The sequence below is a fragment of the Sceloporus undulatus genome, chromosome 3 (assembly GCF_019175285.1).
Source record: "Sceloporus undulatus isolate JIND9_A2432 ecotype Alabama chromosome 3, SceUnd_v1.1, whole genome shotgun sequence".
In the NCBI taxonomy this organism is placed as follows: Eukaryota; Metazoa; Chordata; class Lepidosauria; order Squamata; family Phrynosomatidae; genus Sceloporus; species Sceloporus undulatus.
Genome location: NC_056524.1, coordinates 74,285,166 through 74,311,024, shown reverse-complemented (window position 1 = coordinate 74,311,024; position 25,859 = coordinate 74,285,166). Strand labels below are relative to the sequence as shown.

At 41.6% G+C, this 25,859-nt stretch overlaps 1 protein-coding gene across 1 annotated transcript in view; it reads right to left on the bottom strand.

Moving 5' to 3' along the window:
• Positions 1-13,315, bottom strand: part of LOC121926222 (norrin cystine knot growth factor NDP) — a 48,843-nt gene extending 35,528 nt beyond the window's left edge. Inside the window, exon 1 of the mRNA XM_042459009.1 lies at positions 12,911-13,315. The gene's annotated coding sequence lies outside the window, so the exon portion shown is untranslated. The remainder of the gene's footprint in view (positions 1-12,910) is intronic.
• Positions 13,316-25,859: the final 12,544 nt, after the last annotated feature.

The window sequence follows — 25,859 nt, the reverse complement described above, 5'->3', positions numbered from 1 at the left end:
ACTCCGTTTTGAAGCTGGTTAAAGAAGTGATGGCTCTTGCTTGTGGGGGAAGAAGGTTCCAGGAGTGAGGGGCAGCGAGTGAAAAGGGGCGAATCCTAGAGGCAGAGGAAATCCTGAGCTGGGACAGCCGACTTTGACTACCAGAACGGAGGGCCCAAGTGAAAAGGTGAGGAGAAAGAAGGTCTGATAAATAAGGGGGGCAGCCCATGGAGGACTTTAAACGTCAACAGCAGGAGCTTATACTGAATATGGAAAGGGAGGGGGAGCCAGTGAAGGGATGCCAACAAAGGAGAGATATGGTCAGAGCAGTGGGCGGATGTGATAATGCGTGCAGCTGAATGCTGGACAGAAATTAAAGGATGGAAGTGAGAAAGAGGAAGCCCAGCCAAGAGGATGTTACAGTAATCAAGTCGTGATACCACTAGGGCATGGACCAAAATCTTGGCAGTAGAGGCAGAGAGATATGGTCGGATTTTGGCAATATTGTATAAAAAGAATCTACAAGCCTTGGCTGTGGTCTGGATCTGAGGGATACACAACAGAGAAGAATCAAAGATAAAACCAAGACTATGGGCTTGCTGGACTGGTTGAATAGAAATGTTGTCCACAGAGACAGAAAAGGAGTGTTGAAGGGTGGACTTAGGAGGAAAGACAAGAAGCTCCATCTTGGACATGTTGAGCTTCAAACGCCGATGGCACATCCACTGCGAGACAGCTGTGAGACAAGATAAAACTTGCTGTTCAAGCCTTGGAGAAAGGTCAGGGGTGGAAAGATACAACTGGGTGTCATCGGCGTACAGATGGTAGGAAAAACCAAAAGAGCTAATGAGTTTACCTAAGGACAGTGTGTAGAGAGAAAACAGAAGGGGACCCAGAACAGAGACCTGGGGAACTCCAACAGATAAGGGAACAGAGGATGAAGCCTGACCACCTGTGACCACTGCAAAAGATCTGTCTGACAAATAAGATCTAAACCAGTCGAGAACAGAGTCTGAGAACCCAAGGTCAGAGAGTGTATCAACTAGAAGGCTGTGATCAACGGTGTCAGAAGCTGCAGACAAATCAAGAAGGATGAGAACAGAGTAAAGGCCATTAGCCTTGGCCCGTAAAAGGTCATTCGAGATCTTAGTGAGAGCTGTCTCTGTAGAATGCTGTGGGCGGAAACCAGACTGATAGGGATCGAGAATGGAGTTGGCTTCAAGAAACTCAAGACAGCGAGAATAAACAACCCGTTCCAAGACCTTAGAAAGAAAGGTATCTTATCACTTTATTACTGTTTGAACTCTAATAAAATATTTTTAAAAATGTTTTATTTCTCTGCCTCTACCTTTGTTCAATTGTATTAAGCCCACTGCTTGGATTCAGGATGGGCTTCCCATGTATCAGAATGGACTTGGATGAGGGCAGGCTAACAGGGCTTCCACACTGGAAAGGCAGAACTTCAATTGGTAAATCTTTTCCCAGGACTGTATCTCTAAGCTAAGGAAGACCCACCTGCTCTCCTCAGTCTAAAGACACAGGAGCCCTACTGGGGAAAAAGTGGCAGACCAGGGGCTCTTTCATGTCATACATTTATCGCACCTATGACTCCACTTTAACTTCCACAGCAACATCCTGGCATTTGCAGTCAAGAGAGGGGAATTAAAAATTCTTTGTCAGAGAGCTCTAGTGTACCACCAAACTACAACCTCCAGGATTCCATAGGATGTAGCCAAAGCAGTTGAAACTGAACCATATTACTATAACTGTGTGGTGTGAAAGAGTTCCTAATCTGTTTGGTTTAGTTATCCTAAAAGACATTGCTGGCATCTGAGCAAAGCTATCTACTTTACACATCACACAGACACACAGACACAAGAAGGGACAAAAGAGAGCATAGATTTCCAGAAAACACTTCAATTCGTATGTTAGGTACAAATTTAGAAATAATGGGTGACATTATTGATCAGCTCCTTAGTTAAGTATACCAAACTAGGTAGCATCTCCTGCCCTGTCAAATCCTGACTTAGGCCCAGTACAGGCTGCCACTCTGCAGCAGCATGGGGCTGATTTCAGGGCTCGGGAATGCAGAGCATCTGCACACTCCTGAGCCCTAACACACACACCCAGTGCCATCATGGCTCACCCCCATCCACACGGGGGCCACCATGATGACGTACGCACAGTACAGCCACCAAATGGCACCACACCATGTGTACATCATTTGTGTGCATGAGGGTGCCAATGGCGCCTTAGGTGCATCCCAGAAAGAACCCGCTGGAAGTGGGTTCTTTTTATGCCTCCCAGAGGCCATGCCATTTGGTTGGTGCAGCCTCCGTGTGGGGCAAAAATGGGCAGCTGCAGACCACCCTTTCAGGGCTGTCTGTACAGCCCCATAGTGGGTTGCAGCCACTCTGAGTGAAAGGAGTGTGCTCTGTCAATATGGGTGCAACAGATTGATGTTTCCATCCATCACCACCCTTTTTCTACCAGTGTGGGGAATAATTGCAATAGTGATCCTGCTTCTGACTGTCACACTGGAAGCTGATCATAAGGTGGTGGTGGAAACATCTGTCTGCTGTTTTCCCATCAACAGTAGAACAGACCCCTATCACTCACAGCAGCTGCTTCCCAGTAAGCTAAGAGTGGGGGACTTTTATGATTCCTATCTATTCCCTACATTATTGAATACATAGAGATCATGAGAACCAATTAGTTACAAATGTGTAACTATAGGTTATACATTCATAACTGTGCTCATGAATTCTCACCAATTACTATTATCTGAATAGAAACACAGTACATTTCACCATAATGGTAAGGAGTGTGACCTAATATGACTGCTCAGTCTGCTTCCCAGTTGCCAATTAATGACTAAAAAAATTCAAGTCACTTGCTGTCCCTTTTTAGGATTCTTTTCTTTAAATCAGACTTACATGGACAGTTCTTTGTACAGAGGACACATTAATCCCCTAATCTCAGAACATTCTTTTCTATTCATACACTGAAGAAAACTCAGAGTTCCATAAAAGTCATCCAATTTATACTGAACCAGCAGGCAGCTGGAGATTCAAATGTCGAGGGGTGTAAATACATTCCTAGCTTGGGTCTGAAGTTCAAAAAACACTATCCATGGTGCTTAACCAATTTTCACTACAGGTTTCACCACTTGGAATAGCAGCTTTAAAGTTTGAACTGAATCTGGGAGTGGAGTAACATGGACCAACCTGCAACTCTACATGTCAATACAGCTCCCCTTCCCTTGTTTCTCACATTTAGCCTGAAAGAGAGCCAACATCATACAGTAGTTTGGAAATTTAACAATGACTCTGGAGACAAGGGTCTGAATCTCTGTACAGTCATGGAAACTCACTGGGTGAGCCTGGAACAAGTCACACACTCTCAGCCTCAGAGGAAGGCAAAGGCAACCCCCTTTGAACAAATCTTCCCAAGAAAACCCCATAAGCCTTAGGGTTGCCTTGAGTTGGAAATGACATGAAGGTGCACACCAGGGAGGTGCTTTGATTGTGAGTTCCTGCATGGCAAGGGGTTGCACTGAATGGCCCTTGTTGTCTCTTCCAACTCTACAATTCTATTTTATGATTCTATGAACAACAACAAGTCTTTAGAAAATGGTATTATACCTGGACAGACTCAGAGCTTGGAAAAGTTACTTTCTGCCCAGTACTCTCAGAATCTCCCCATCTGGCAAGGCTAAAACAACCAGGGGATTCTGTGAGTTGTTTCCCAAAGAAGCAACCTTTCCAATGTTTCTTCAACATCTCCATGGTGACTGCTTTGAGAGAAATGAAAGAGGGTTTTATAACTATCTGATCTATTTTAACTGATGAAGCTGAAGGTTGAACTTGAAGTTTTAGAACATGAGTTCTACCAAAAAGCAAAGGTGCCTTCTCACTGTAAGGTTTGTCCTTGCTGCATAGACCATTCAAGACAGAGGCAAGGGAACCTTGATGCTTCCCACTAAGACTAGAATAGGGGCTGAGCCCCCCTCCTGCTGTAATGGTCTGGCCAAATTGGATGACCAAGTCCTCTATTTAGTTGAGCCTCCTCAGGCACTATCAATCAGAACTGATCTAAATAATCAAGCACTAAGAAATATTAAGACAGTTGTTTTCCTTGAGACTTCCCAGGAATATGAAAGGTTGCCTACACTCTATCCCAGGCACACTTACCTGGGAGTATGCTACACTGAACACATGGAGAGTACTTCCAAGTAAACATTATGCTTGTAAGGGTCTTCATATTTAAGTATTTTTGCATGAAAAAAGATGGGGAAAGTAATTAGTTCTCTCTCTGAAAGTACCTGCAAGTGCAAGCAAGGATCATGGAACTGTTTTTAAGGTAGGCTCCCCCACTCACAAGATTGGCAAAAGGTCCCTGAATACATACAATGCACAAAACAGTAAAAATGCAGAATGCAGTGAAAAAGAATAACAAAGATATCACAAATTAAACCTCTTAATCAGATTACCATTAATGCAATGATGAGATAATAAACAAAATTTTAGAAGATTATTTGAAGCATGTGTATGTCAAGGAAAGAGATAAATGCTTACAAATGAGGTCACCTTTGATTGGTTGTTCCTCAGAGAGCTCAACTACACCTGAGTCTTGAGACTTGTCTACATGGGTGATTTACCTCAAACTCCTCTTGGACTTGCTACATCTTGTTTACACAATGCAGGGCCAAACCCCTGAATTCAGTCCAGACTGTCTTCATGATGGCCACACCTGATTCAGGGATTTCTCTCCTTAACCTTCATTTAAATGACTTACTTTTTCCTGTAGGTTTTCTCTTTTCAGTGACAGTAATGCTGCTTCATCTGTGGCCCCTGCACAATGTGTAACACATCTGCTGCAGGCATGAATCACTCTGAGGTCAGAATGAGGTGCCCAGTCATGATAACATGGCTGGGTGCCTCATTCTGACCACAGTAGTGGTGCCAGGAGACAAACAGTGACCACATGGGAAGACAGCCACCCATTGTTTGCTACGATATGAAAAGCCACAGCAAAAGAGAGTATCAAATCCAGGGCCAGAATATTCCAGAGGCTCTGGTGACTGGTGAAAGGCTCATGCTCCCATCCCTATTTCTCAATCCTGGCATCCTGGAACAAGTTGGCAAAATTAATAACAACCTGCCTGCCAACACTGACGTTCCCCATCATTCAAAAAAGCTCCAGGATCTCTGCTTTGCTACTTGTCGTGTGTGCAACTGCAGAATGTCAAGCCGAGAGTATTTTCTTCCCCTGATCTACAGTTTGGCACTATAAGAGATGGCAAATCAAGGTTCAGGTAAAAAGTAGCTTTGTTTCCCTCTCCTGAGAACCCAAGACATTTTACTCTTGAAGGCAGCTATCACACACACACATACACATATCCTCCAAGTTAAAATACAAGTCCTTTAAGTATCTCTTGAATTTTAAAAACCTAACAACTTCACATTAAATAACTATCATTCACCACCTTTTTACACTATCCCAAATCTTGCCCTGCCTTTCCCACAAACTGGGTCTTTTCTAGTATCTTAACCTCCTCCTCCTCCTCCTCTTTTTTTGGTAGCTTCCTGTAACCTCTATAGTTTGGCCCAGTGGGTGGGAAAGCCTTGATGAAGGGGCTGCACTTGCTGGTTGAGTTCAGAGAGAGAGAGAGAAAAACGGGAGGAGTGGAGCTGCAGCTGGCAGGAGTAAGCCCCTTGCATCTTGAATAAAGTAGTGTCATTTTCAGTTGTGTATTTAGGTGGGAAGAAGAGGCTAAGTTCTTTGTAGGGTAATTTTTATATTGCATTTGCTTCCATTTTCGGGGGCAGGGCTTTAGGGCTGCAGAAATACTGAACTACATAGGCAGAAGAATCATGCAATCAAGTCATTCACTGGCACATCATTGGATGCTGGGACATTTGGGGACAGTTGTGTATGTGTCCAATTTAATACATAATCTGTTGTACTAGCAGTAAAACTATATACTGAGATTTAAAGTGCAATTGTGTATGCAATATTCACTTATAGTTAACTCCATAGAACCCAAAACCAGTAAGACACTAACAGACCAGAGTTTGCATCCCCACTCAGCCATGGAAACCCACTGATCTACAGTTTGGCACTGTAAGAGATGGCAAATCAAGGTTCAGGTAAAAAGTAGCCTTGTTTCTCTCTCCTGAGAACCCAAGACATTTTACTCTTGAAGGCTTGGACAAGTCACACCCTCTCAGCCTCAAAGGAAGGTAAGGGCAACCTCCCTCTGTGCAAATTTTATGAAGAAAACTCTGTGATAGGGTTGCCTTAGGGTTGCCGTAAGTCAGAAATTACTTAAAGGCATACAACAACCACAGAACCCAGAAAGTGGTACATTCACATACATGAGTATGGAGAACCAATGGGACCCACTACCCAGAAGGCTCTGTTGGAACACTCTTGTTTTCTCAGAGACTGCGCAAGAGGCAAAAGGAGGATAAATTCCCTGTTAGCCTATGGCTTGGACACATTTGCAGCCCAGTTGGTATGACATGAAACAGAACATGGACATCTTAAATACTAAATAAATCCTATTATTATTATTAAATGTCTCTAAGTCCTAACAAAAAAGAGTTCTAAGGAGAACAGAAGGAGAGATGTTGAGTCTCTCTGTTTCATCACAGTCTTTGCTTACAGGAGCTGGAGCAGATCTCTTCAGGGCAGCCAACAAGTCTATACTGGGTTTGTGTTTGTGGGCTTCATAGAATCAGGCAGCTGTCCCCACCCTGACAATGTGCAAATTGTATTGCATTAGAGGCAGGCAACTTGGATAGCTTTGTATTAACACTCCAGCACAGTGGTTACACTACTTGAAGTCAACATTGCCTTTGACTTTCCTATTTTGAAGCACTGATGTGCAAGTTATTCTGTCTGAAAACTCTGTGCCAAGAAGTCAGTGCCATGTGGAATTCTGCAACCTGGACACTTGATAGCAATTAAGGAAGTGTGCCTATTTTGACCCCTTTATTCTGCTGCTGACATTTGTAGAGGCAGCCAGAGAAGGAGTTTCAGAGGAAATCAAACACCTAGACTAAATCTGGTCTCCAAGATTTCAACTACAAAACTTCTCTGCTGCACTTATGTTTCTAAGATGTCCTCTCAGTAGTCCCACATACCACTTACATTTTCACTGTTGAAACAATAAATGTTAGAAACATGTTTTTGAAAGACAAAGGGAACAAATGGAGGAGCTGAGATTCTCAGCTTTAAAGCAGAATTCTAAACTCATTGTACTGAATTTTCTGCCAACCTGTGGCTGTCACAGAATCCACACTGCTTTGCTTAATAAACCTTTTGAGTCACAAAAATTGATAGCCTCTGCAGTCCAGGGGATATTTTTCTGACTAATGCTTCCCACCAGAATGTGGTTTCCTCCCAGAAATGTTCCAATGAATATCAGTTTAAGAGAATTTTGTACTAGCAGCCCTTTTAAATATGATTTGAGTCCAAGTTATTTGGAGGACTGTGGGCTAATCTATACACGCATTATCACTTCCACCCACCACGCTGACCACATCTCTCCTGTGTTGGCATCCCTTCACTGGCTCCCCCTCCCTTTCTGCATTCAGTATAAGCTCCTGCTGTTGACATTTAAAGCCCTCCATGGGCTGCCCCCTTATTTATCAGACCTTCTTTCTCCTCACCTTCCCACTCGAGCCCTCCATTCTGGTAGTCAAGGTCTGCTGTCTCAGCCCAGGATTTCCTCTGCCCCATCCCGGATTCGCCCCTATTCACTTGCTGCCCCTCACTCCTGGAACCTTCTTCCCCCATAAGCAAGAGCCATCACTTCTTTAACCAGCTTCAAAACAGAGTTGAAAACCATCCTGTTCAGAGAAGCCTTCCCGGGCATTGCATAATTGTCGCTTACCATTGCATAATTGTCGCTTGCTATTTGATGTTCTTTTGGTGCCTGTTTATCAAACCATTTCCTGTATTGCTATGTACTGTATATGCATTATCCTACTTGAGAGTATGTATTTTCCCTGGAAAATGATTAACCATCCATTATGAAGCCAAGCCCTCCCTCCAGTCCATCTGCCTTGGTCCAGGCCTCGGAGGTAGAGAGGAACTGCTGGACCTCTTACCCTTTCTCACCACCACTCTCTTCTCCTTCTGTGTCATGTCTTTTTAGATCATAAGCCCGAGGGCAGGGATCCGTCTAACTAAAAAGATTGCATGTACAGCACTGTGTAAATTTACAGCGCTTCATAAATAAAGGTTAATAATAATAATAATAATAATATGTGAATTGATGCTCATTCTCACACATTTGCATTGATGGTTGTCTTCACTTTCCTGCACAAATACACATCAATTCATATCAATTCATACACACCCTGCCAAAAATGCACAACCATCCAGACCCACATGCAATAATGTGTCTTTCTGTAAATTTCAACAGATTACTGGTAAAAACTAAATCTTTTTGGTGCAGGGAGGGAATGCAAAAAGCCCATACTCCTGTGAATCCCATGTGGCTGGATCATATTCTATTAGACTGGAATGAGGAATATTTTAAATGTGTGGAATAGCCCTGTATCTCCCTTTATGAGTCTAGTAGAACTCTAAAATCATCTAGAGAAGCTCTTCTCTCTGTCCCACTACCCTCTCAGCTCATTTGGGGGGAATAAGGGAGAGGGCCTTCTTGGTGGCTGCTCCCACACTTTAGAAATCCCTCCCTAGAGAGACCAGGATGGCCCCATCCCTGCTTTCCTTTTGTTGGCAGGTAAAAACACTTTTGTGCCATCAGACTTTTTCAAACTAACAAGGGTTGGGTACTGTGTGACTCAGATTTTAAGATTTGTACAGTTCACCCTTGCCATACACGGGGAATCCATTCTGCCCCCCCCCCCCCCGCGTAAGGCAAATGTTGTGTATGCTGGAATCACATTTAATTGAATGGTGTGCACCATTTTGTCCCTTGCCTCTTGCCATCTGCATAAGCTGGGATGCATGGATGATGAGGGTGCTTATGTGAAGGGTGGATTGTATGGAATTTTTAATATGTTTAAATAATTCAAATGTTTAATGTTTTTAATGTTATAAATTGTTTAATTGGCTTTTTAAGCTTTATATTTATACTTTTTAACGCTTTAGTATTGTTTTTAATTTGTATTGTTTTTAAATTTGTTCTTAGCTGCCTTGGGTCCTTACATTGGAAGAAAGGCAGGATATAAAGAAATAAAATAAAAATAAATAAAATGCATAAATAAATCCTGCAAAACCCCATATAGTTTGTGCAGTATAGGCATTTCATAAACACTACAAAGTATCTGTGAAACTGTCTAAATTTAGAAGGTGGGGGACAAAGACAGTTTCAGAAAATGTGACAACTGGGAGGAAAGTTACTGAAAGTGAGATATGTGACTGCTAGCTACTAATGTGTTTAGGTTTATCATGGAGAATCTGGATGTTCGTGAAACTGTATTTCTATGTTATGTTTTATCTCGACTCCTTTTAGTTCTGAACTCTTGGTTTAGTTCATTTACCACATATACTCGACTATAAGTCGACTTCATGCATAAATCGAGGGCAGGTTTGGGGATCAAAATTTTTAAAGATAACTGCTCAGGTAGTCATGTGGCCAGCATGACTGCACCAAACACTGTTCCCTTCCCATCCACCCCAAAGTGTTACCTATTTTGTTATCTACTTGCATTTGCATGCTTTCGAATTGCTTGGTTGGCAGAAGCTGGGACTAGTGACAGGAGCTCACCCCATCATGTGGAACTCAGGCCTCGAACTGCCAGCCTTCTGATCTTTCGATCATCAGAATTGGCATCTTAACCACTAAATCACTGCATTCATCTCTTATATGCTGCTGACAGTAAAACGGCAAAAATCTGTGGCACTTTAAAGACTGACCAATTTGTTATATCATAAAGCTTTCAGTAACTATACTCTGCTCCATCAAAGCATGAAGTTTTACTTATAATTTCAGATATACAAACACATTGCTTATAGCTGGACTGTATGCAAAAGTATTGCCAGTAGTGCATCTAATAAAGTGGTCTAAAGTTCCCAAATGATGATGCTATAAGAAATGTGTTAAGCTTCAAGATGCACCACTCTCAAATGCACCACTGTCAGTACTTTCTGCATATGGAACTCATTGTTGCATTTCTTCTACCAGACTAACATTCCCATTTTGTCTGGAATTAGCAAAACTGGTTCTTAAGCATAATAGCTCAGTGATAGGGGACATGTATTTATGGTTCGATTCTTCACATCTCCAGGCAGTGCTGAACAAAAGAAAAAAAGACTCCTCTCTGAATGATGCAAGCTGCTGCCAGTCAATGTGCAAACAATACTGAGCTAGAGAAACAGACTGCTTAACCCAGTTTAAGGCAGCTCCTTAGCTCAGGGGGGATATCTCTTCTTTGAATCCCTACTCTTGAGCCCTTAGAGTACAGGAACAATTGTATACATGTAATAAATCCCACTAAATTCAATAGTTGTTGTTTTGTGCCTTCAAATTTTATCCAACTTAAGAGACCTTAAGGCAAAGCTATCATGGGGTTTTCTTGGCAATATTTGTTCAGAGCAGGTTTGCTATTGTCTTCCCCTGAGACTAAGAGAGTGTGACTTGACCTAGTGGGTTTCATGGCCAAGCTGAGAATTGAACCCTGGTCTACAGAGTTGCACTCCAACACTCAAACCACTATACTACATTACTCCCAGAGAAACAGGAAAAGGACTGCAGCCTCCACTGTTTTACAGCTGGAGAACATGATGAAAGGGACATCTCCTTTCTGCCTCAGTACATGGATAGTAACAGGAATAATGCTAGCAAACCTTTGCCATTACAAGTCCATTTGAAGGGAAGCCTAGACTGCATGGCTTCTAGGTGAAGCTATGGAAGAGAGGGGTGGGGAAGTTTTAGTGTTCCAGGTGTCTTTTCTGGGACTTTCAGTTTCCAGAAAACCCAGTCAGCATTGCCCAGTAGTGGCAGCTGTAGAGCAAAGCATCTGGAGGGTCAGAATTTTTCCATCCTTGTTGTGCAATATACTTTTATTATTAAAAGGTCATTATTTTTATGACACTTTCCTAGGTAACATCACTCATCTAACAGAATCAATAGGTAGCAATTATAAGTATCCAGAAATACAAAAATGAGGGAGAGGGGTCCTATGGGGAAAAAAGTCACTCAACTGCTCTGCACTGCACCTATTATTACTTCACCATTACACAATGAACTTGGATGACATGCTTGCTTCCATTAGTGAAGATTTCCTCGACTGGAAATGTAAAGCATTTTTTTCTAAGGCCATTTTAGAATAAATGCTGCCCACTATTTCTGTTTGCCTTGCTAGAGCTCAGAAACTTCCACTAAAAGCATCAAATATTTCAAACAGGGATAGGAGGATGTTATCTCTGAAATAATCTTTTATCTTTCCGAGTACACTTACTCTGCAGTGCTTCTTCTTTCAGAAGCAAGATTATCTTGTTTTCCTGATTAGCTAAATGGCAGAATACTTCTTTCTCTAAAATTCAAATATAGACTATAATGAACACTTTAACACCCGTAAACTACAATATATTACATTTAAATATTTAGCCCTAGCTGGGTGACACTAGGTGTCTTTAACAAAGTATTGTTTGAGGATTGGTCCACTATCACTGCTTCAGTATGTTCCTCTGCCATTTCTCACACTTTTACAGTGACATTGCAATTATATTGTTCACCCTGGCCTTTTAAACTGTTTTAATGTTTGTTTGTTTGTTTGTTCGTTCGTTTATTTGATGATCCTTGATGGTTTTATTATTACATTTGATTTTAGAGATGTTAACTTCCTCAAATGCTGTGTGTGTGTGTGTGTGTGTGTGTGTGTGTGTGTGAAAAAGGTAATTAAATGAATAGATACACACAACTAAAAACCTGTTACATTTTGTTTTTAACACTTTTTAATTAATCTTCACCCTGCCCACACAAATGGAGAGACAGATACATCCCAAGGTAGGGGGGAAAGAAACCTCTTCTAGTTGTTAGCATCAAAGGCCTGACAAATTAGTTTTGAATATGATGCCCTGCCTGAGCATCCCCAGTTTGATCTGCCCAAAAGACATCCCAGCGGCATTATTGGTTGTTCTGGAGGGGGAAGCTGCCTGCTCAATATATCTCCTCTGTTCTGCAGCCAAGACAAACACAGTGGATTTCCTCACCATTTTTAACCAATCAAACACACATATTAAATCCCTCCTAATCCATAACCAGTGCTGTGCACTCCACAGAAAAACTTCCCAGGAGTTTGGATAAATACTACAGATTTAAAAGGGGAAGGGAGAAAAGGAAGGAAAGAGGAGAGGCAAAAGCTCCAACAAAACCTAAAAGTATGCCCTGCAAAGGATGACACACAATGCTAGAAATAAATATTGTCTATTGTTTCCAATTATTCTAAGCACTCCAGTAGATGGACTGGAAGGCAACCAGAACACATAAGTTATATTAAAAGTAAATATCTCCATTTTTAATCTCCACTTTTCCACTACAATGCAAAAGACAGTGATGAAGATACCCTGAGCTCCCTTCAATTCCTATAATGTTTCAGCATTTCTCTTTTCTACTTCAGTTTCTGTACAAATGAGAATCAGTGAAAAGTCACAAACAGAAAACCACCATAGAAGGCATAAAATTTGTACAGTCGTTTTATAGCCAGGGGCACTGTTGGTTTCCAGTTGAGTGCCCACTGGCATCATCTTCAGAAGGTACACAATTAAAGGCTGCCTGGCAATAAAAAGATGTAGGCAGTGAATCTTTAAGCCATCTTTAAAACTAGAATGCATTAACAATAAAATAGGCTATTCAAAGAACATGAGTTTGCCAAAAAATAAATTGTTCACATTAAAGATCTAGAATATTGTAGGTTCTGTACAAAACCCTTGCATGCTTGCTTACCTTTGCAAAATGTGCTTCTCCTTCCCTTTTTTGGACTCCTAAAGAAGTGAGAGCTAAAAAGAGGTCTTGTTACTTCCAAATGCTTTTGTTCTCCTCTCCCCGTCACATGGCTTGCCTTTTATATTTGCAACACACAAAAGTTAGGGCTGTTGTTTAAGAGAGAGAGAGAGAGAGAGAATGTCAAATGGAAAAGTGCCATTGCAGTCATATATCAATCAGGCTAGCGGCGGCAGCAGCTCACAAGCAAATGGGAATTCCACAGAAATGCAAAGCTCTTGTTATCTGAGAAATCACTAAACACCACCAGTCAAGCTCTCTTCTGCAGGGACTTCTCATTGGAGAGCTGAAACATGGGATGCAAATACACTGAAATTCAGGATGTCTCCTTTGATGGCATACAAGGCTTTTGCGTTCAGGTCCAAATTCAATTCTGCTGTTCATGAAAGGGATTTGGGGCCAGATAACTGGACCACCACAAGGCAAGCTCATTCAAGCTCCTGCTAACCATTTGAAATGTCAAAAAGAAAAATGGAATAAGTCTCTCTCTCTATACACACTGCAGCTTCTTTCACACACACATTATTCACATTTATGTGACAAGTCAGGTTTTGTCTAAAGAGAGACTGGGGTGATTTACACTAGATTTATGGCTTGGATCCTAAATGTGAGGTGCCCTGACTTACTGCAGTTCATCAGACAAGATATATTACGTTGCCCTATCATCAAACCTGAATGAATAGGCATGCATTTTCCAGTTTGCCAAATGCTTCTGCTTGCTGGTTTGAAAGTCTGCTTTATTAACAACCAGGGCACCAAAGTTATTTCATCAGGATTAATGTCTATTTGCAAACATTTTGTTTCTAGTATTTTCCTTTCCCTGGACTCTCTCTTTTAATTTGGGAAGCGTCTTTTCTTTCTTAAGTATATTGTATCAAGGACAAAATTACAACCATCCACTTTCAGTGCTGATGAAGGTGAAACCAAATCACAGAAAATGCACCAGATAGAATGAATTAAAAATGTAGCTCTGGAAAATTAGTATGCAAAAGTATCTCATAGCACCTTTGAGACTAACTGAAAGAAGGAAATTGATAGCACGAGCTTTTGTAGACTCCCTCAGACACTCCCTCAGACACACTACATGTTCTGTTGTTTACTTTTCTATACCACTTTTCCTCCAATGAATTTGAGAGGACATATCTATCTCTCCTGCCTCCTCACTTTATCTTCAGAACAACCTTGTGAGGTAGATCAGGCAGAGGGAAAGTGACTGGCCCTGAATTGTATGGCTTAGTGGGGATCTGAAGCATGTGTGTCATCATGTCTATGCTGCATCTCAGATTGAGGAACAAATGTAAAATCACACTCTTTGCTCCCATTAGCCTAACTGCAGTTTCTTCTACTGTCATGGACTTTTCACTTCCTGCAGCATTAGCTCTTTGGTGTCTCTAGAGCCTCAGTGGTACAGCACAAATGACAACAAAGCAATCAAGCTAATTAAAAGTAAACGCTTGGGCTCTAGGCTAAAGAGAGAGGAGGAAATCTTTCCATTCACAAGAGCTGTATGACTAGAAGACCAGACTCCCAAATGGACAGACATCCCAAATCAGTGCCATCATGAGCCCCTTTAGAGTTGGACAGGCTGGCTGTTGTTAATATCTGAGCCTCTTATGTGGTAAAAGATCAAAAGACAGATGGAAATTATGGTATAAAAATAGACTCCTCCAAAAGGGGAATGGCGTGTAGATGAGTAAGCATGGTGAACACAATGAAGGAAACATAATTTGGCTTGATCTGTACAGTCAGATTTGGCTGGAAAGAAAGCAAGTGGGCCATTTCAGTGTTAGATGGGTTTAACATGAGATGCTGAGCCATTTCTCCCACCCAGTGAGTTCTTTATGAAATGCTTAGTGTATTGTTTTGCATTTATAAACAGAATATGGAAAGGTTGCTTTTTAGACTAGAATTCCTAGAATCCCATAGAAAGGATACTAGCTGGAGGATTCTGGGAGTTGTATTCCTCCCAAAATGTAAGTTTTGCCACATACTTCTTGAAAGTTACAAATCTGGAGTTTCACCCATTCTTCCCATTTCATTGGCAAAGGGCTCATTAATTCAACCTAAACTTTAGGGGGAAACTCTTTATAGTTAAAGCTATTCAACAAAGGAATAGACTGCCTTGGAAGGTGGTCTAATTTGCTTCACTGGGAGACTTTAAGCAGCAGCTGAATGGCCATCTCTCAGAAATACTTTGGTGTTTATCACACGGAGCTTTTTGCAGCTCAGATCCAATGTGACTGCAGGTCCAACGATGCGAATTTACATGATAAAGTGAATGTTTTATCAGATGTGATTCCTTTCTATGGGGGCTCCTTCCATGGTGCTTCCACAGTGATTCCAAAGTGACCCCTCATTTTGATGAAATAAAAAAAAAAGTGAATTCACAAATTCGCTTTCAAGCTCACTTGATTACACTCCGAATTGGTCTGGTGTGGAATGTAACTTTGCTTCTGCTCTGGTACACCACAGCAAACCCTCCAGGTTGCAAAATTTCGCATTATGCAGCGCTGCAATTTCTCCCCATTTCCTTTTGGTGGTCTTTTCACTTTCAAGGCAGCTTTCAGGGCAACTCATTTTTTTAAAATATATACATGTGTGTATGTGCGTGAATGTGAATATACAGATATGTCTGTCTATCTATCTATCTATGCGTGTGTTGAAATTGCTGAAACGGAAGGGAAAATAAAAAAAAGGGGATGAAGAAGAAGAATATTCACAAGGCAAATATTCACGCAATCATGCCATTATGCAAAACAGAGAACAAGAACTTGCACCCCTTTTCACCCTAGACATGTACCAGGTCATGATGCGTTCAGACCCCCACTGAGCATGTGCAAGGGTGACAATTCGAATTGTTGAATCCAACCGGTGTGGTAATACAATTTGCACTCACTCCACTTTGCTTGAATCCGCATCACATGACTTGCTTTGGATAAACACCTCTATCTGCTTGGGCCTTATATACCCTTATATACCCTTCAACTGTCCTGGCAGGAACAGACCCACTTAATCCTCTACTGTCCCATTTTCTTGCCTGCTTTTAAAATGTTCCAGTTTCTCTCATCCTCCCAGGCTGCATCTACACCGCAGAAAATATCCAGTTTGACATCACTTTAATTGCCACGGTTCAGTGCTGTGGAATTCTGGGAATAGTAGTTTGTTGTGGCACCAGAGCTCAGACAGAGAAGGCTAAATGTCTTGCAAAACTACATATTCCAGAATTCTGTAGCATTGAGCCATGGCACTTAAAGTGGTGTGAAAGTGCATTGATTCTCCAGTGTGCAGATGCAGCCCCACTTCCCTCTTTCATCCCTGATTTGCTTTGGTTGTTGCAAACTGAGTTCAAAGTGTAAATGTAGTTTGTAAAGTGGTCCCTGTGCATTAATTGGGGTTCAAATTTAATTACTTGATAATAATATGCTTATTTGTTAAAACATGCTATGTTTAGATTAGAGCATGTGGGCAAGAATGACAAAGAAAGGAAGAAAATCACACTGGCGGTAAATAATAAATAAAGTTAAATGTGAGTATCTGTGCACACACATGCACTTTCAAGGGGCTGTGCAGATCACCCCAAAGGGGTGGCCTGCAACTGCCCCTTTTACAGACAGAGCAGGGCTGGAGCAACCACACACCACAGCCCCAATCTGGCCTGTGCAGGGCACAAAAAGGAGCTGCAAAAAGCAGTTCCTTTTTGCAGCCTGCAAAGGGTATGATAGCCTCGGTGCCATGGCTTTATGGCACTCCTTCAGTGCTGCCTTGTGCACATGCAGCGCTAGAGAAATGCCGTGATGTGTGTGTGGTACGGCGCACAGCGTCACACCACTCTGGAAGTGGAGCCGGGGCATGCGTCATATGGATGCTACACTCCAACCACCCCAACCCACTGGTGTGCACAGCCCCCAAGTCACCTACTGACTTATGGTGATTCCATTAGTTTTCTTAAGAAGGGAATAAATACATAGGGTTTTCTTAAGAAGGGAATACTGAGAGGTGTTTTTGCCAGTACCTTCCTCTGAAATAGAGCCTATAGCAAGTGGTAGTCATTGGTAGTTTCCCATCAAAGTACTAATCAGGACTGATCCTTCTTAGCTTCCAAGATCAGACAGCATCTCGAGCCTTCAGGCTACTAGGCCCCCTAATAAGGTTAAATGTATATTCCCCAAAAGAGGAAGAATCTGCCTTCACATATACAGTGATGGCTTTTGAGCAGCAACTGACTGATTAATAATATAATCTTAGAGTTGTAATAAATAGCTCAATGAAAATGTTAACCATGTTGGAGCACTGGAATAGGAATTGTCATCATCATCATCATCATCATCCACTGCCAATATCATGCTACCATTATATAAATCTGTGATGCAACCATATTTGGAATACTGTGTAGAATTTGGGCAGCAGATCTCAAGAAGATGTTGCATTGCTGGCTGAGATGCAGAAAAGGTAACCAAAACTTTTGAAGGATGACAGCAACTCTTCTTGACAAACCTTTGCAAAACATTTTGCCTGTAGCTTAGTAAAAAAGGCAAATAAGATCAAGCATTGTCATCTTCCATTTACAGTCCTGTGTTTTTTCCACCAAATCTTACCAGGAACACCTAAAAAGGGGGCACAATGCCTTGTAGCATTTAAATCAGCCCATCTGGAAGTATCCCAATACTCATGCTGCCTGGGGCATTTGGAGAGTTGTAATCCAAAAATGAAGGGTTTTGGGTGTGAATCACTGTCTACGTTTCACTCTCTGCAATGCTAGAAATTTGGGCAATGAAGGAAATTGATGGACCAGAATTCTTATGGGAGGTAATATCCTAATTCCCTCCCCACTCCTATAGCTACATGCATGACTGACTGCTTTATTGATCTGAAAGACACAAACCAACCATCCAATTTTTATAGTCTTTAACAAGTTTCTGCAACAGTTCAGCAGCAACCATAATTATAAATATTTTTTTAAAAAAACAAACCCTCCCTACAGGTTCTACACAAGGTCTCTATGAAGAGAATATACAGGGATTTAAGAGACAACAAAGAAGAGTGACTGAAACCTCTAGGTAGCTGTGAAGGAATTACTTTAGAAAGATCCTCTAGGTGCTGTGCTGTTTGAAAGTAGAAGCAAATTGCTTACTGACTCTAAGGAAGAGAGACCTAATAGTATGCCAAGCACCACATTTAGTGAAGAAGATGCTCTCACAGCATCACTGTGGATGTGTGTGTTCATGGAAGAGGGCAAGGGATTAGTCCTCCCACTAATAAATCATAATTCCCAGATTCCTAACTTTCTCATTTTTTTAATGTAGAAAGCAAGATATTTGACATAGTAGATGAGCACTATTTCACCTACATGTTTTATAAGCAAATTAGACTACTATATTTCAGTGTGCTTTTAGTCAGTGAATTATGAGTGATAGCAATAAATGACACACTTTCACTCTGGAGAAAAAATGTCCTGGTTTATTTTGAAGTGATCTGTTTGGTTTCCCTAAGTGGGAAGTCGATGAAGTTTTTTGTGTGGTTTAAGTCATATCTGACTTACGACAATCATAAGAAGACCCTATCATGGAATTTTCTTCAGACAAAGGGCTGCCATTTGCTTCCTCCTTGGTTGAGAGAGTGTGACTTGCCCAATGTCACCCAGTGAGTTTCCATATCTGAGAGGCTATGAACCTTGATTTCCCAGAGTCACATACTCAAACCCCTAGTTCATGTTGGCTCTTGGGGAAGTAATTAGTGCTCCATTTTTTTAAAAAAAATCAGAAATCGAATAGTTTACTGTAGTTGCTGTGACTGAGCACTAATGTCTATCCACTCCACTTGAAATGGTAGTAGAAAACCCCAAATGGTAGTAGTAAAGACAGGAGGTTGTGATCTTTCTGACACAGATCTTATTTAACTTTTTTTAAAATGTAAAATTTGAAATTGGCTTGTAAATAAAACCCATAATTTTTCTACTTGTATTTCAAGAGTTAGAGATGTGGTCAGAAGACTGTAGAATATGCTAACCCTGCAGTGGAGGTCAGTGTTATGTCCATTTGTTGTTGTTGTTGGGCATTGGAGTGCTCTATAGAAGAAACCTTCCAGTGTAGTTCAATATTTTTATTGAGTTTCCTGGTGTGCTTGGTTCTAAGGTTTGTAGAGTTGATTGTAACAGAAGTACTATTCAGGAACATGCCTTTTTTTCATAAACAAAATGTTCAGTTCCAAAAGAACACTTATAGTGGCCACAACTCACGTAATGCAAGAATTATTTTATGTTAGGTGGTGTCAAACTTGAACAATGACAATGTGAAAAATAAAAAGAACAGTCCAGACTTTTCTAGAACTCTGATCAGGAATAGTAATTCCCTGCCAAATATAATCCCTGCAGACCCTCACCACCGCTTTCCAAGGGGGTTCAGCAGTATTTACAAGATAAACTAAATCAGTCTAGAACATGATGGTCCTTTCCCTAAACAAGTCTTGTGAAAGTGCTACGAGAAGGGCAGTGAAGTTAGAACACACCCAAAATATTCTTAAATACTGAGTTTCATTCAAAAAATTTCTCACACCCCATAAAAGTTCCATTGGAGTTCATGGTGTCTCTGGGATTCTGCATAAATTCCAAATTGTAATGATTTTTCTCCCACTGTTTTAGGCTTCCATGTGGCACTGAACAGGGTCTGATCTGCACTGTGAAATTAATGCAGTCTGGCACCACTTTAACTACTATGACTCAGTGCTATGGAATTCTGGGATATATAATTTTGTGAGAAATTTAGCCTTTACTGTCAGAGAGCTCTGGTGCCACAACGAACTACAAATCCCAGGATTCCATATGTTACTATGCCTACCAGGGCCCCTCCTCTTTTTATATCAAAAATGTAATAAAACAGAACTGGGTGATCCTTCCATAACCCTGATTGTGGAAGCCATAACCAGAGAATAGCTTTTGCATGTAGGCTAGCAAACAGGAGGTACATTGGGGTCCTGTGATGATGGATTAATTTCAGGAGGTGAAGAAGCTCAGATTCAGAGAACAAAGGGGTGCAGATATGGTAAACAAAGTCCAGATGATCTTGCGTGCTAATCCTCTTTGCCTGTAAGTGCATGGTTCTTGCCCCCATTCATACCTGATTATTACCCCTTTTGGAAAGTAACTGAAACTACTTCAAAGTATTTCCTGACTACTTCAAAACCCATTTCAAAGAACTTCAAGACTATTTGGTCTTTTCTATAGCTTGGATTTTGCTCCAAGGCATAGTTCCACTATATATATGGGTACCCGTTCTATGTGTCTTCAGCTAGCACCTCTTTTGCTCACCGCCCTCTGTTTGTCAGGGAGCGATTGAGTCCTCACTCCGTTCCCAGACCAACAACATTGGAAGCATGATATGTTCAGGTGCAGTATCACCCTAGTAAAGCCTCCTCTGTTCCCATATAACATCTTTAATCTCCATAGTTCTTGTATGTGTGCATGGTTGTCTGTGTGTGTTTGTGTGTTGATTTCCCCCTTTGAATAAAAACTCATTGCTTATGGAAACTTGTCTCTGGATTTCTGTGTACTTTGGGACCCTGTAAAACTGGAATAGATCCCTAAGACTGTGTTGCCCCGGTCACTCTACATCTACTCATTTCACTTAAGTATTAAAATTCCCCTAAATTCATATTAGTGGTAGTGTGTCCTCATGGACATGCTTGCATTGTGGGTAACACATAGCATTGATTCATGGTAATTAAAGTGGTGTCAAGCTGCATTAATTCTGAAGTACAGGTTAGACCATTTTCTGTGGCAGATGGAAGCCTAAAAACAGTGGGAGAAAAATTCTTACAACTTGGAATCTGGAATTTATGCACAACCTGAGAGACACCATGAATGTCCTAGTGTATCATTTCAGTAGTACAGATTAGACCAGAGATGCCAAGGAGGAGGTAGAGGGTTTCAACCTGCCATTTTAGATCTTGGAGCTTCTAGGAACTCAAGGAGTGTCAATGAAGTGTTAAGTTCTGATTTCCAGATTAAAAATTTTCTGGCCCTTACTGCCATCATCCCAGTCGTTTCAATCTGTCTGTTTAGAGGAAGAACTACAACAATTAGAATCAAATGAGTGAGGTGAGTAACTCTTGTTTTCACAGAGCTTATTTCTCTTATTCATTGCATTTATACAGAGGCATGACTAACTGTAGACACCCAGTTCCTTTCCTCATCTTTTTTCCCCTTGAGAGTTTGAAGTAGTATGACTCATCTGCTTTCGTGCTCAGGCTTCTCAGTTCAGTAGACAGTAATCCTTATCTGTATTATCTGTCATGTGACATTGGTCTTCACTGTTGATTCCACATTATAGCAAAAGACCATTCTAGAGCTCTAAAACTTTGTATCATGGATTTTGTTGTCCCCATCTTCAAAAAGGAAAAAAGAGGATCTCAACAATTATCATCCAGTTAGTCTTTTACAGGCCAAGGCTAATGGCCTTTACTCTGTTCTCATTCTTCTCGATTTGTCTGCAGCCTTTGACACTGTTGATCACTGTCTCCTAATTGACATACTCTCTGGCCTTGGGTTCTCAGACTCTGTTCTCGACTGGTTTAGATCTTACTTGTCTGGCAGATCTTTTGCAGTAGTTGCAGGGGGTCTGACTTCTTCTCCTGTTCCCTTATCTGTTGGAGTTCCCCAGGGCTCTGTTCTGGGTCCCCTTCTGTTTTCTCTCTACACACTGTCCTTAGGAAAACTCATCAGCTCTTTTGGTTTTTCCTACCATCTGTATGCCGATGACACCCAGCTGTATCTTTCTGCCCCTGACTTTTCGCCAAGGCTTGAACAGCAAGTCTCATCTTGCCTTACAGCTGTCTCGCAGTGGATGCGCCATCGGCGTTTGAAGCTCAACATGTCCAAGACGGAGCTCCTTGTCTTTCCTCCTAAGCCCAACCTTCAACACTCCTTTTCTGTCTCTGTGGACAACATTTCCATTCAACCAGTCCAGCAAGCCCGCAGTCTTGGCTTTATCTTTGACTCTTCTCTGTCGTGTATCCCTCAGATCCAGACCACAGCCAAGGCTTGTAGATTCTTTTTGTACAATATTGCCAAAATCCGACCATATCTCTCCGCCTCTACTGCCAAGATCCTGGTCCATGCCCTAGTGATCTCACGACTTGATTACTGTAATGTCCTCCTGGCTGGGCTTCCTCTTTCTCACCTCCGTCCTTTAATCTCTGTCCAGCATTCAGCTGCACGCATTATCACTTCCACCCACCGCTCTGACCACATTTCTCCTGTGTTGGCATCCTTTCACTGGCTCCCTCTCCCTTTCCGCATTCAGTATAAGCTCCTGCTGTCGACATTCAAAGCCCTCCATGGACTGGCCCCTCCTTACTTATCAGACCTTCTTTCTCTTCACCTTCCCACCAGGGCCCTCCGTTCTGGTAGTCAAGGGTTCCTGTCTCAGCCCAGGATTTCCTCTGCCCCATCCCGGATTCGCCCCTTTTCACTTGCTGCCCCTCACTCCTGGAACCTTCTTCCTCCACAAGCAAGAGCCATCACTTCTTTAACCAGCTTCAAAACGGAGCTGAAAACCATCCTATTCAGAGAAGCTTTCCCAGGCATCGCATAATTGTCGCTTACTATCTGATGTTCTGTTGTTGGCTGTTTATCGATCCATTTCCTGTATTCCTATGTACTGTATATGTATTATCCTACTTGTGATTATGTATTTTCTCTGGATAATGATTAACCATCCATTATGAAGCCTTGCCCTCCCTCCAGTCCATCTGCCTTGGTCCAGACCTCGGAGGTTGAGAGGAACTGCTGGACCTCTTACCCTTTCCCTCCACCACTCCCTTCTCCTTCTGTGTCATGTCTTTTTAGATTGTAAGCCTGAGGGCAGGGAACCGTCTAACTAAAAAGATTGCATGTACAGCGCTGTGTAAATTTACAGCGCTTCATAAATAAAGGTTAATAATAATAATAATAATCTCACATCAATACCAGGAAAGATTCTAGAGCAGATCATTAAACAAAGAGTCTGTGAACACTTAGAAAGCAACACTATAATCAGAAAAAGTCAATATGGGTTTCTGAGAAACATATCATGCCAGCCTAATCTGATCCCCCTTTTGGTAAAATTACCAGCTTGGTAGACAAAGGGAATGCTGTAGATATAGCATATCTTGATTTCAATAAGGCCTTTGACATGGTCCCCCATGATATTTTTGCAAACAATAAAATGTGGGCTAGAAATACAACTGTTAGGTTTTGTAACTGGTTGTCTGGCTGAACCCAAAGAGTGCTCAACAATGGCTCCTGGAGAGAAGTAACTAGTGGGGTGCCACAGGGTCCTGTCCTGGCCCAGTTCTATTCAACATCTTTATCAATGACTTGGATGAAGGAATAGAGGGCATGCTTATCAAATTTGCAGATGACACCAAATTAGGAGGAATAGCTAATATCCCAGAGGACGGGATCAAAATTCAAAATGACCTGAATAGTTTAGAAAGCTGGGCAAAAACTAACAAAATGATCCTGGAGAAATGTAAGATACTGCACTTAGATAGAAGAAATGAAATGTATAGATATAGGATGGGAGACATCTGGCTTAATGAGACTACATGAGAAAGTGATCTAGGAGTCCTAGTAGACCACAAGCTGAACATGAGTCAACAGTGTGATGTGGCAACTAAAAAGGCCAATGTGATTTTAGGCTAGGTCAATAGAAGTAAAGTGTCTAGATCAAGGGAAGTAATAGTTCCACTATATTTTGGTTTAGTCAGGCCCCACCTGGAATAATGTGTCCGGTTTTGGGCACCACAATTTGGAAAGGATGTTGAGAAGCTGGAACATGTCCAAAAGAGGGCAACCAAAATGGTGAAGGGTCTGGAAACCATATCCTACGAGGAGAGATTTAGGAAGCTGGGTATGTTTAGCCTGGAGAAGAAACGGTCAAGAGGTGATATGATAGCCCTATTTAAGTATTTAAAGGGATGTCACATTGAGGATGGAGCAAGCTTGTTTTCTGATGCTCCAGAACAATGGATGCAGCTCAACATTAAAAAGAACTTCCTGACAGTAAGAGCTGTTTGACAGTGGAATACACTCCCTCAAAGCGTGGTGGAGTCTCCTTCTTTGGAGGTCATTAAGCAGAGGATGGATGGCCATCTGTCGGGGATGCTTTGATTGTGATTCTGTGCATGGCAGGGGATTGGACTGGATGGCCCTTGTGGTCTCTTCCAACTCTATGATTCTATGATTCCCTGTCCATTGCTCTGCTTAATTCCTGCAGATTTATGGTCCCTCAGAAAGTTGTCACACCTAGTTAGCATAGAAAATTAGAAGCAATGGTTGGAAGTAGGAGCTACTTTTCAAGAAGACCTGGAGGGCCACACATTCCTCACCCATGCTATACACCTTTGGCACACCCTAAGTGTCTAGTCTTTAGGGCAATTGGGAGGAATCTCAGGCAAAGAACACTGCCTTGAACGTCATGCATTTGGTTTCAAGACATTCATGGATATTAAAATCTGTGGATGCTCAAGTACTGTTATATACATCGGGGTTGTAAAATGGTATCTCTCATAGCAAAATAAACGTTTGCTTATTGAAATATAGCCGTGGATGGCTGAATCCATGGAGGCAGGATCTGTGGATCAACTGTATATTCCTCATTTTAAAAAAACTTAGTGCTTTTTATTTAAATGGCATACATTATATAACTGTGGTTGATGTTTAATGACAACATCAGGGGCTACCCCTTGTAACACAATCCTTGTAACACTTAGTGTGACATTGCATGAAATCATCCCTTGGTCTCAGGTTTTGACCCTGAAATCTCAGAACCTGGAATAGTCTTGACCTGGCAACACTCCTACACATATTCATCTGGATGCTATGTCCCAGAGAACTCATTAGGGAGTGGTAACTTAGTAGATATTCATATACTTGTACTGTAACCCATAGGAGTACTGTGGGGAAAAACAAGAGAAAACAGAATTTGGAAAAGTTACTTTGGAGATTTCAATTGGCCCTGCTAGCTGGAGAATTCTGAGAGTTGTAGCCTCACAAACTAACTTTCAAGTTTGCATACAAAACTACACAAGTGAGAACTACAATAAAATGTCCCAGTGTGGGGTGTTTCACAGTTTAAAATTCCAGCCACTCTTCTTTTCATTTCCTCTATTCAACCCTAGATTCCTGTCATCAAAAACATTAAGTATGTTGAGTAAGTGCAAAAGAAGACCAGGCTCTTTTTCATGCAGGTTACACTTGTAACATGCAATTTGCACCTCTTTTCCATACAGCTATTAAAAGTCCAAGAGCTGTGCAGCTTTTCCATATAGCCATGTTCACAGTTTGTCAGCACACCATATCCAATGAGCATATTTTATTCTCACCAGACTTTCTCTAAAGTATATTTTGGATACTTATCAAACCCTGGAGATCCTTTGTGCCTGTGAATAGGTGGCACCATTTTGACAATATATGTCAGGACGCATTTAAAATTGCTATTAGTATATATGAATATATGATGGTTGGATGTGGTGGCTTAGTGGTTAAGATGCCAATTCTGATGATCAGAAGATCAGAAGGTTGTCAGTTCAAAGCCCAAGTGCTGCATAATGGGGTGAGCTCCTGTCACTAGTCCAAGCTTTTGCCAACCTAGCAGTTCGAAAGCATGCAAATGCAAGTACAGTGGTACCCCGGGATACGAATGCGCCGCCTTACGAAATTTCCGGGTTACGAAAAAAATCAATTGAAAAAAACTGTTCCAGGTTACGAAGGTTATTTCGGGTTACGAAAGAAATTTTGGTGCTTTTCGGCGCTTTTTCGCACCAAATCGCGGCTTTTCCCCATTAGCGCCTATGGGTTTTCGGCTTGCGAAAGCTTTTCGGGTTACGAACGCGGCGGCGGAACGAATTAAATTCG